Source organism: Camelus dromedarius, chromosome 15 (assembly GCF_036321535.1).
Source record: "Camelus dromedarius isolate mCamDro1 chromosome 15, mCamDro1.pat, whole genome shotgun sequence".
Taxonomy (NCBI): Eukaryota; Metazoa; Chordata; class Mammalia; order Artiodactyla; family Camelidae; genus Camelus; species Camelus dromedarius.
In genome coordinates this window covers 22,377,492-22,390,109 of record NC_087450.1, presented here as the reverse complement: position 1 = coordinate 22,390,109, position 12,618 = coordinate 22,377,492, and the positions used below count along the sequence as shown (strand labels likewise).

The 12,618-nt window shown below is 39.5% G+C and overlaps 1 pseudogene; it reads left to right on the top strand.

Moving 5' to 3' along the window:
* Positions 1-1,406: 1,406 nt before the first annotated feature.
* LOC116157377 (lethal(2) giant larvae protein homolog 1-like) lies at positions 1,407-6,402 on the top strand (annotated as a pseudogene).
* Positions 6,403-12,618: the final 6,216 nt, after the last annotated feature.

The following is a 12,618-nucleotide window of genomic DNA, read 5'->3' as shown; positions in this document are numbered from 1 at the left end:
CAGATTTAGTCACTCCAGGCCAAAATTTGAACTTTCCTTTGAGCTGTATAGATTCTGACAGGATCTTGGTGTAAATGAGCATTTCCTGGGAACAATTATCCAAGCAACCCCCACCTGTTTCCCTTCACCACCTCAAAATCATAGCTGGTGAATTCAAACCACAAGGGAAAGTGGCTGATGGTCTCTGGGTTACTCCTGAGAGCTACTCTCACAGTATTCCTAGGTGGCCCCTCGCTTTTCCAAGAGGGGACAGTGGCTCTTGAACCACATTCTGTGCGCGTGTGGTTCCTCCCCATTTGTACTGCAGCATATCCGACTTCTCCACTCTAAGAAGCTGTCCTTAGCCACCGCGACCTCGATTCCTGCAGGTGACAGTATGGCTTTCTGCTGATTTATTAAAAATCTCCCACTTTATGGCTCCTGTGTACTCTCTGGAGTGCGATCATGTGACCAGTATAATGACAATCTGTCTCCCTGCTAACATTTCTCTACTTTGGTTATTTGTTTGATAAAGTGAGGAGCTTCCCTTTTGTTGCCCTTCATCAGAGCTTAATGTCTTTACTTTGGGATCAATATACTTTATGAATAATTTTATTTCCTTCTATTTTTATGGTCTTTTCTCCTCATTATCATACAGAGTTTATTAGCTGGTGCTGTCAGTATCTTTACCCTGTCATATGTTCCTGAGGTACAGTAAATATCACTTGTGTTGTAATTAATATGCACACCCTCTGCAGTAATTAAAGTACAGACCCCTTCAACCAGCTGAGCTTCCTACACTAATTCCACCTTATCTTCATAATGAACTTATTGTAATCTGAAACTACTACTGAATATTGTTCAGTAAGGCTAAAAGAATGAAATCTAACGAGATGCAATAATATTTGTGAACATGTTAATATAAAAAATGAATTTAATTAGTCTAAATCTAATTAAATTTCCCATACAATTAAAAGCCTCCCCTTCCTTCCATTTTTTAAAAACTAACGAATGCCAAATTATTGCCCTTTCAGTTATTCCTACAAAGAAGCCAACTGGACAAATACTTTTTCCCCCATAAGATACACACAGCAAAACCTAGAGGCACCAGAAATTGGATAGTGACCAATAGAGAAATAGCTGAGTCCCTTTAAGGAACTACTCTCTGAAATAAGGACTTGCAAGAGTTTAGACAAATCAAAACTCTGACCTTTCTTGAAAAAAGAGAGAGAAACTCAAGCAAAATAGTTTAACAAATCAATCTGCCAATAAAAAAAAATAGGTTTTTAAAACATCTAATACCAAATGTACACTGCAAGTTGCATTAAGGCACAGTCCCTGTCCCCAAGGAGCTTATATTTAATGAAAGAAATACATATTTCAATTCAGCAAAATTTGCTGGGCATCTTCTGGAAATAACACAGACAATGAACATCACAGAATTTCTAAGCAGTGTGAAAAAGGAACGTCTAGCACTAAGCTTGCACCTTGAGAGACTAGTGAGAGAACATTTGGGGCAGGACACTAACTGCTGCACGTGTTCAGTTTTGCTGGAGGAGAAAGCCTGTGTGATTTAGGAAAAAAATAGACACAAAAGACTAATTGGCACAAAGAAGGAATACGGTAAGGAACTGTATACATAGTTAATATTATACTTATATTGTCAGAAAACACTTCAACAAGGAAAGTGCTTTAAGGGCAGACCCACCATAGGCAGAGAGCTGGCAAAAGAGCCCGCAAATTGGATGACGGGTCAGGCGTGATCACCGCAATAATGCCAGGGAATGGAATTATTTCAAAGTGGAAAGAATTTACCAACAGGGTAGAACACTGCTTTTTAATTATTCACAGTAATGACGTGGATCTAGGAATGAAAGAAGTCATTTCCAAGATTGTAGACTGAACTAAATTAGCAGGCAGTGCAGCACTGAAGACTGATAAAACACACACACACATCTAAATATGTCAGCTTAAGAATGTAAAAGTGGTTTAGCGGTCAAAACACCTGTCAATTAGGACAACACATTTACTCCCACAGTTGTTTTCTTGTTTTCTTTAAAAACTATCCCTGTTATAAGACATGTTACCTACTGGATTACTTGGGAGGAAGTAACCAAGTGATGTTATGTTTGCAATACTGGAATCCAAACACCACCTAATCTGGCACTCACAGAGCAATGATGGATTGGCTCCCCAAGAAAATCAACAACTACTCTCCTCCTGGACTTGATATAAACTTAATTGGGAAAGAATAGAGAGGCATTTAGAGAAGCATCCATGCAACAGTCTCTGTAAAATTATCAGTGGTCTTGCTTTTAGACGTGAGATGTCCTTTGGCAGCACTGCTTAGCCATTCCCCACCCACCACCGCTAACACCACACATTGATTCTTTCACTTCCCTGTCCTCTATTTCATCCTGAGCCTCTAGTTTGAAACTGCATTTCTTTTTCTTAATCCATTAAATATAGAGAATTTGGGAACCTAGAATCATCTCATGCTATTCCCTAATACAGTAAAATGAAGAAAATTTAAATTGTATGAAAGTTACACCAATTAGAAGGCAATGAGTCCTAAGTAGAAATGTGACAGTCTAGGAAGTTATCCTAAAAAGCAAACTTCTGAGATCTCTTCTCAACATAGAGCTTCAGTGATGAAAACAAATATTATATTGAGATGGATTGCTCAAGCTATGCATTTCAAATCAAACAAGCTAAAAGTTAGGCATTCTCTAGTAGAGTGCTCACTGTATTTTAAGGAAGATTTAAATGTACTTCAGGAGGGCAGCATGGAGAAAATGGAATGATACTGATACCAAAAATAAATTACAAAGAAAATCTGGGCTGTTCTGCTGCTAAAAAATAAAACTAAAACAGATGTTGACATCTACTGAATAGTGAATATGTTCCTTAATGTGGATCCTGATCATCAAAAGGGAACCTACTCAGAAAGAAATCTGATAGGAAAGAGTGGAGACCCTAAAAGATAGACTTTTAAAATTCCTGAAAAGTTTTGGTTAGGCTTTGCCACTGAAAGTCATTGAATCCAGAATGTCAGCCCATTTTCACTGATGACAAGGCAAGTGTGTACCAGCAGGGGTATGTGTGTCTGCACTCGTGTGTGTATGCACTCGTATATATAAGAAAGTAAAAATTCAAGCTCACAATATTAAGTAACGTGAAATTTCCTCTGGTATACTCTTTCAATATATTTACTGAAAACACATCTATTTGCATGTGTTCAATGTAAGCTTTGTGTTCAGTTCACTGTAGTACCTGAACCTAATGCTGAAGAATGGTTTCAAAGGGCAGGAAAAAGTTCTAAAAATCAGCAGCAGTCTTGCTCATTAGTGTGTCTGCATCAGTTTTGAAAACTGTTCATGTGAAGGATGGGCTTGGCTTTGGAGCAAATATTTTGTGACTCAATTTATTTTGTACGCTTGGCATAGTGTGGGAGCAATCCTAATGTTTATGGATTATTGCACTAACTTAGAAATTATAGTGTAATATTTGTAATTCAAAGGGAGCTTTCTTGCAAAGCAGATGTACTAATATTTGCTCAATGGTGAGGTCAGTGACAATGTCTAGGAACCTAAATAGAACACAGATGTCAACTCTAAGAAGTTGTGTGTGTGTGCTGGGGTGGTCAATTTCAAACCTCCATTTGGTGATATACTCTTGATTCAATACCAGCTTTTTGGCAGGTTGTGTTCTTAAGGGAAATGTCAGTTAAGAAGGGTTTTGTTATGAGTCTCATCGTGTCTTTTCTAGCCCCTCTGGTCAGTTTGTTTATGTACTGGACCATCAATGCCTTAACATTACGCAATTGAAACAAAGAATAAAACAGGGCAACTAAATAATAAATGAGATGGGAAACAGCATTCTAGAACACTTACATGAAAGACACCCTTGAAGGAAACCATTGATGATAAAGTTGAATAACTGCGAAAACTAAGCTATTCTCATTCTGTGTGTATACACATTATATGTGTTTGCATGTAAAATATATATTATATATATTCTTTAATAATTTAAGACTATTGACTTTGGGATAAAATGCAAATAGCAACATTTACGTCTCTCTTATTTTCACAATTACTGAGAGGAATTAGATAATATATATAAAACCTTTTAATCTATTAAACGTTAGAACTGTCATAATTTTCTTCACAGTGATCACTTCCCTTTGGTTTTAAATGCCCTAACTGTATTACCAGGTGTAAAAGCAAAACCAAAAACTCCAGTTTGCCTTCCTTTTTTTTTTTTTTTTTGAGCTTACTAAATGAGATTCTAAAATTAAATTTCAATGGTTTGCAAAACTCTCAAATTAAGGCAGAAGTGATTAAAGACACTTTTAGCTACACCTGCTCAACTGCTCCTTCAATGAGAAAATGACTTAGAAATTGCAATTGGTAGATACAACAATATTGAACTAAGAGATGTTTCAGTACAGATAGCCCAGGTAGAATCCATCTTTAATACTCTAATTCCTCCACCTTTCTCCATACCTAACTTCTGTTTCAAATAAAGAACACGCCCACCTGCTCACTGAGTGGCCCAGCGTGTTTGGATGCGGCTGTTTAGTCATGCATTGTGAAAAGGCATGCTTAAGGGTTAGAAAAAAAATTCTCTCGCATGCAGTCAGCATTAAGACAAAGTGTTTCTATCCACTATTACCTGTTCAGCCCACGTCGCCAATGTCCCCGCCAAGCCATGGGTCTGCATCGTGAGCGCCAGCGAGCAGCAGAGCTCCCAGCCAGTCTCCTGCACAACGCCCGAGCTGGCCCATCACTGATACCAGAACTCAGCCTGGGAGCCATCGCAGCAAAGGCTGCTGCTGACTGGCCATGAAGACAGCATTGTGCGGTTCTGGGACGCCTCCGGTGTGGCACCCTAGCCATCCTGCAAGCTGAGCACTGCTGGCCTCTTCAGAGACACTCCAGGCACACCAACAGCCTGGCTCAGGCCGCGGAGGGACCATTGGTTACCCTTCTGCAAGATGGGCTACTTCTACCCCTGCAGCGATGATCCTCTGCCCGGTGAGCAGAAGGTGGCGCTCTGCGAGCACATAGCCCAAATGGTGGCAGCCGGCACTGCAGGTCAGGTGCCGGTGCCGGAGTTGAGCTGGGAGCCTTCGGAGCAGGCGGTAAGCACGGCCAGCGGGCCTTCCTCCAGTACCGTGAGGGCTTCACGTGGAAGGAGTCTGAGCCGCTGAGCTCGCGCCCTGGACGCTGCCCTCGCCTCTGGCTTCCAGCCTATGTGGTGTGCTGGTTCAGTGCCTGTCGCCCCGCTGTCTCTGTGGTCTCTCAACACTCCGAGCGCAGCTTCGTGGCCTATGGCACCAGTCACAGCTTTGGCCTCTTTGTCCGCTGGCGCGAGAGCCCTGGTCTGGCCAAGCACACCCTTCACACCAATGACTCCCTGGCCATGCAGGGGCCCCTCTCCAGGGTGAAGTCACTCACAGAGTCGCTGCTTTGGTCTTTCCTGCGCACCCGGAAGAGCTCCAACGCGGGCTCGGCGGCGTGTGGACGCTCTCTGGCCGTACGGGGGAGGCATCTGAGGAGGAGGCGGCGCTGGCGCACGGAGGCGGGGCTGACGTCCCGAGCGCGCCCGCGTTCAGTCCCGCGTTGTTCGCGCGCAGCCGCTCTTGGCCTGACCTATGTACGAGGCTTCACAGGCCGCGGCGCAGGTGCAGGACTTGAAGGGCCGTCACACAGGGCTCAACGCACCTGTGGAGCAGGTTAAGGTGTTCACGCTGCCCACGGTGAGTGCCAAGCCAAGTTTAAGATGATGGCCCAGGAGGAGTGTTGCATGCGCAAGGTAGCATTGGTCACAGTTGCCAGTGTGGCTTGCAGGGACTATGCCAGGGCCTGCCTGGCCTGCCTCCGTGAACTGGGCAATGACCACGTCTTCTCGGTGCCTGGCCTGCAGCCCCAGGTGTACTACTTCTATAGCTGGTAGGAGGACTTCCTCAGAATCACCTCCTGGGTCTTAAGGTGCCACTGCCAAGGCCTTTGCCTGATTTCCCCATCGGAGTTGAACGCTTCTCCCAAAGTGTCCAGAACGTCACAGAGCCACCCAGCTTTCTGGACGTTAGCTGGCGCCGTAATGCCTCATGTGCCAGCTAAGTCTCCCAGAATTGCTGAAGCTGGGCCAGGCTAATGGGAACCCAGGCATCATCCTGGCCCCAGGAAGCTGCAGTGGATGCCCTGATTCTGCCTGCAGCAAAGTAGCTAACACTTTAGAGCCTCCTGAGCCATGTTCTCACCCATGTCCTCCAACGTGGCCACCAGTTGACAGCGCTACGCTGCACACATCAGGGGATGTCGTGGTGAAGGATTTTCTGAGCTCTGCAGAGAATCTGAGAAGAACCTGAGAACGCTGGCAGAAGACAAGGCTTTAGTGTTAGCCATCCTGATCAAATAAGGAAGGCTAGCAACCTGGCCACCAACTGCTCTGCTTGGATCTGGGATCAAGGACCCCTGGCTCTTGTCTGGCCCTTCACATGGACACATACCTGCTAACTTGCAGGCTTTAGTGGAACCTGCCAACCCTGGCTCCAGAGTGTGGACTCAGCCCAGAGCCTCTGAGGCAGATTCAGACTGGCCCTTCCTACAGGCAGTTGGCTACTCTGGAGCCCAGGTACCAAGGGGAGAGGACAGGTGAGGTTAGCAGCCCATGCCACCTCCCACTCCACACACTGCCCTTTCCCACCTCCCTTTGCAAAGACAATTTTTCTAATGCCTGTACTGGCTGGACAGTCATTTTAAAACTGTTTTGGCACTCCTGGAGAGGGTCCCCACCCACAGTCTAGGGCCCAAGTGTGTGTGTGTGTGTAGGAGGAGAGGATGGGTTTCCCTGCAGATGATACCTTGGGGTTCTTTTCTGTCATTTTTAAAATTAGCAGTTTTAATATTAAAAATTCAGATTTTTAATATTGAAAATGAAAGCATTTAAGATCTCTTAAAGGGGAGAAAAAACAGTACCAATAGAATGAACCAGAACAAATATTTTAATTATCATTCTATTTTACATGATTCTCTATACCCAGCATTGTTACTCAGAATGTTACATGGGAAAGGAATCAGATACTCATTTTTAGCTAAAACATTAGGGAGTTTATGCCTGAATTTTGTAAGTGATAAGGTTACCCATGTGCCTTTGAGAAAATGCTGAGAAACTTTTCTGGTTCTCAGACAGAAAATATAAGTTGTGAACTTCTTTAATGGCTATGCCTTCCAAAGTAGAACGAAGGGAAAGAGTTATTGAGGTAACTAAAACAAAGCAAGAAATACTGTAGAAAAACAAAAAAATATTTCTCCCCAGGTCTGAATCTAGCAGCTCAGAACACATGAAGGAGATGAATGAACTGAAAAGGTATTTGCAGCCGAAGAGATAGATGCTGAGCTATTATTTCTTGTGATGCTATGAGATATTTATAACAACAACAACAACAAAAAAAAAACCTCTTGAGAATAAAATCAGCATCCAGTTCCTCAGCAGCAAACAACAACCTTCAGACTCCACTAGCAATATTATACCTTAAACATTAGTGCATGTTTAAATATTTTAATGACGGCTTAAATAAAATTTTGTTTTATTTATCAGCTGTGTCTACATTCACATGCTATTTTCAGAATATTCCCTTTAATAATCAGCGTTCCCTGTAACTACAGTAATAAAGGTAAACTTAGAGCAAAATATTTTCTTTTCAGACTGCTTCCCTGTCCTAAAATGCTAATCAAATCATAGCATATAAAAACCTTTAAGTTTTAAGTGTGGTACTTAATTTTTAAAGAGAAAATATTAAAAGTGGGTTTTTTTAGTAATGAAATTTTTTATACTTCAGAGTATCATGGAGTCCACCTTGAAAGCATGCTCTCTTACCTTTCTCGTTTAAAAAAATAATAATAGACATACAGAAAGGGCTTGACATTTCCCTTTGTGAGCTGTAAGTTCCAGAAATCAGAGGACATTACTGGAACATCTGTTATTTCACATTTTCCACTGAATGGCTTTCATGGTCACATGGTCAGGAGACAATTACCACAATCCTCTCAGTCATTAGGGGCTTTGCAGTTTATACTACAGGCTTTCAGTGTTTTTACTCTCTCTTGGTATTGGTGCATACAAAATGACAAGAAGTGAATTAAGCTTCTCTGGGGCACCAAGTAGAATCATGTTGGCCTGAAATAATTCATGTATCTCACAAAACTCGTGGAGAGAGATTCTTTGCCTGTGAAATAAAACAAAACCCATTTAGTTGTAACCCTCATGCAACATTTTGGTAAAATCAAATCTGAGACATAATCTTTATCAAATAAGACTCTGTTTTCTATGCCATATGAAAGCAACTTGTTGACAAGTGAAAACTAAAATATTGATGTGGTAAGTTTTTGTCTTGGTTTGCTTTTAGGGATTGCTTGCGTTGTGTGTATGCTTGTTTGTCTTTGTTTCAGTTTGGTTGTTGTTGTTGTTATATGATACCAAAGAATTGATTTGATAGATTAATTTTGGGTTGGAGTGACTAAATTAAATATGTTGTGTCATTTGCAAATGTTTAGCACACAGCTTATAGACGGTCTAAAAGGGGAATTGACACATGAAAAGATATGAATTTAGGAGAACTACTATACAAAACTGAGTAGAAATTAAGGGGTTCATAAATAATCTATGCTGACTTCTGATTCCAAATCTTCTGAATTTTTTTTCAGATTTCATGACATATTCAAAAAAAAAAAAGGCAACATGGAATGTTGTATAAGAACATTATTCTTAAAACTAACATCAGCATCATTATGGTGATTTAGTTTTCTACAGATGGCCATGACACTACCTCCTCCCTTCTTAAATGAGGTTTTAATACTGTTCACATCAAAAGCTGAGGTCTGTTGCCCTCCCTTTAAAATGGGCTGGCTCCATGACTTTTTTGACTAACAGGTTATGGCATTTATGAAGCTACTGATTTTTGTGGCTAGATCATTAAGGGCCACGAAGCTTCTGCTTAGTTAACTAAAATACTTGTGGAAATTCTGTACAAAGCCCAAAGGCTACCATGCTATGAGGAAACCTAAACCCACCCAAAAGGAGAAACCACAGGGAGGCCCTGGACCACAAGAAAAGAGATGTCTAGGCAGCCCCCAGCTGCTTGCTCCAATAATAACTCTAGCCCCTGCCTAACTGCAGCCCCAGGAAAGGCACTGAGCCACAACCACCCAGCTGAACCCCTTCTAAATCCAACCACAGGAACCATGAGAAATAACAAAGCAATAGTTGTTTTAAACCAAAAATCTGGGGTAATTAATTTATTTATAGAGTATTAATTTAGTAAGTAAATATTTCTGAAAGTCCACTCTGTGCTAGGTAATATTTTGAGTACTGAATCCTGCAGAGATTTCTCCCTCTACAAAGGAGTTTAATGAACCCGTTTATCCTCTGTGCTTCCATGGCTCTTTAGAGTGGTAAAATAGCACTTATTTCTTTAGTCCATATTGTATGAGTTATAGACATGTTTGATTATAAACTTCTAAATTCAGAATCTGGGTCTCAGTTCATTTTGTTTCCCTCTGTAGTGTGTAGAGCACACACAAATGTTCAGTGACTGATACATAGCACCCATTTGGATAAGGAAGTTCAATACAAGGAAGTGACACCATTAACCCCCTTGGTACAAATTAAAAACTGAAGTTTTCATACATGACTTCTTTATAATAGCTGAAGTTTTCAACGGGAGAAAAAGAAGTACTTTTTTAAGGATTTGTGTATGTGATCATTGCTATGAAGCTACTTACTATAACAGTCAAAAAGGAAAGCACTTTTCAAATATCTTAGTTGTTAATAAATAAGCCTTAAGTTACTAAAATAACTATCCCATAAGCTAATTTTTTTTAGTTGTCAAATAGTCTGTTTCCACAGCTATAGATCATTTTGTTCTAATTGAAGCCTAAAACTGAAAAGCGGTATGATAAAAAGTGATGTCCATGCCTCCTGCTTACAATCTTCCTTCCCACCACTAGTCTATGCTGTTGCACTAAGTACCGAATGCTCATTCAGCGTCCATAGGCATGTTGAAAGGATTAACTTTTGTTTAAGATTTTTAGCTCAGATGGAAAAAAGTCAAATGCCTGATTGTTTCCTCAAATTTGAAGCAAACAATTTAAAAACAATTCTGTTCACAAAAATATATATTTTAATTCATAAATTTAAGTTTTAAAAATCTTTGTCAATTCAGAGAAATCTTTTTTTTTTTTTTTTGGAACCTCCCTTTCTAATTTTGAATAGAAGCAATCCAATCCTCATAGTTGTGATTTCTTAAAATGTTCAGCTTTTGTTAACTTCTCACAATGTTCAGTTTTTGTTATGGTTTCTTAAAATGGTCAGTTTTTGATAACTTCTCCAACTGGGGTCTTTTGACCCAGTTTGATCTACATTTAATGATCAAATGAATTTCCAAATCCCATGAATTCTACCCCATCACTGCTTTTCCTACCTAACCCATTTTCTTCTCTTTCTATTTGTATAGTTCAGAACCTTGATGTCTAAAAATTAACTAAAAGTACAGGTAAACATTTATTGAGGTCTTATCTGTTTGAGGCCTTGTGCTCAAGGCTTCATATATGCTACTCTGTTTAAACATCACATTAACATGATTGAATAGATTATAAAATTATTCCTATTTTACAGCTAAGCAAATCTTGGAAGACTTGCAGAACTAAGTAATCTCCTAAAGTCATAATCAGGAGTGCTGGAACCAGCATGCACATTAGAGAGTGGGATCCAGAGCCCAGTTTTCTATCCTACTTCTCTAAGTCATGGCTGGATAGGACTTTAAAATCTAGCCCTCTCCCCATTTGATTCTTCATTCTCCCTTAACATTCCTACAAGCTGTCATGAGCCTATGTTGGAACATCTCCACTGACTGTCGTAATAGTCTTCTATCAACTCCAATCAGCCTCTGCTCTGTACCAGGCTAATTGTTATCAAAAGCTTTTTGTTATAATCTCCCCTGTCCTCAAATAAACAACTCACATTTCTAAATGAAGCAACTATGACCACTTCAGATATCCTAAACTCCTGCCAAATCTAGCTGTTTGACTCTTCAGTTCACAACCTGTATCCAGAATCCTACTTCGATGGTTGTCCTCATGGATAATATCCTATGTCCTCCATCCTAGAATATGGTCCCCATTGACTCTATCTCTGCATACCTCTATCCTTCCCATCCTTCTAGAGCCTCTTAAAATTGACACAACTTTTGCCACACATTGTTTTCTACAGTGTATTATAATTACATGACAGAGAAAGTTAAAAACTCAGCAGCTGTGACTTTGCCTATCCTCAACTAATCTATTTTGAGAATAGTCACAATTTCATCTTAATGTCTCTGTAAGAAACTTGCAGTGTTTTAGTATAAAATATAATCAAGAAATTTGATGGATGCATACACGCATGCATGCATGCATATGTGGATAGATGGATGAAAGCATTAAAAACAAAATGAGTTCCCTTGTTTCTGCATATATAAGTAATGCTTCAAAAATGTTTGAATTCAAATGACTGGCTCTTAATAAACCCTTTAGAAGCCTTTACACTACCATATTGTTACCAATTCAACCAAGTGTTGTCAAACTGCACTTAACAGGGTTTTAATTAATTGAACCAAATATTTGACCAGATTTAAAGTGTCATCTTTCAAAGTAGTTTTTAATAAAACCGTGCTTCATGGAGTTTGTTGCTTAAATTCATTTGATTTAGTATAAAGCAAACATCTCGTGAACCTTAAAACTGTAATGTGTTCAACATTTTAGGAAATATTTTTTAATTTGCAAATATAGAATGCACACCTATTATAAACTGAAATACTGAGTGTAAACTAACAGTCATCAGAGGTTATACATGATGGTCAAGAGGAAGAAAACTATGCACCCTTTTACTATAATTTGTGGTGATTTGCATTTGTAAAAAAAAAAGCCAATAGAAATAGTATGAGTGTATATGTGTTTTTCCTTCTTAAAGAGAGAAACATATATCCCAAAACAGTGCTTAATTAAAAAAACAGACTAGTTAATTCATGATGCAAAAAAAAAATTTAGATTCCAAACTGAAATATTATAGAAATAATTAGCCTTTGGTAAAACTCACTGTCAAGTGGAAGTCCATTTTTAATCATGAAATACATTTTTTCTGTGCTATTTTAGCTTTGTTTTAATTTGCTATTTAGCAGTGCCCTGAAATATTAATAATTTGTTTAATAAATTCCTTCTAACTCTTAATAGATTTTTAATGAAGAAATCTATCTTAGAGATCTGTGTGAGAATTGATATTACATACTTTCTGAAAGCGTTAAATTATTGACCTCCTGAATAGTTTCATTAGAACCTCTATCCTTTGCTTGCTGTCATCTGTGTTCAGATCTTCTTAGAAATTTTATGAAATGTAAAAACCGTTGACCCTATAAACCATAATAACAAGTCTTTGAGAAATGGGAAGGAAAATGTTTCATCCACAGAGTCAATTGACAAAAAATTAAAAAGTTTTACTCCAGATTATAGTGTTAAATCATTTGTAATTAGCCGGATGAGTAAACAAGCCCATAATACTTAAGACTCTGGATGAATTTAGAAGAAAACAGTTCCACAGGGG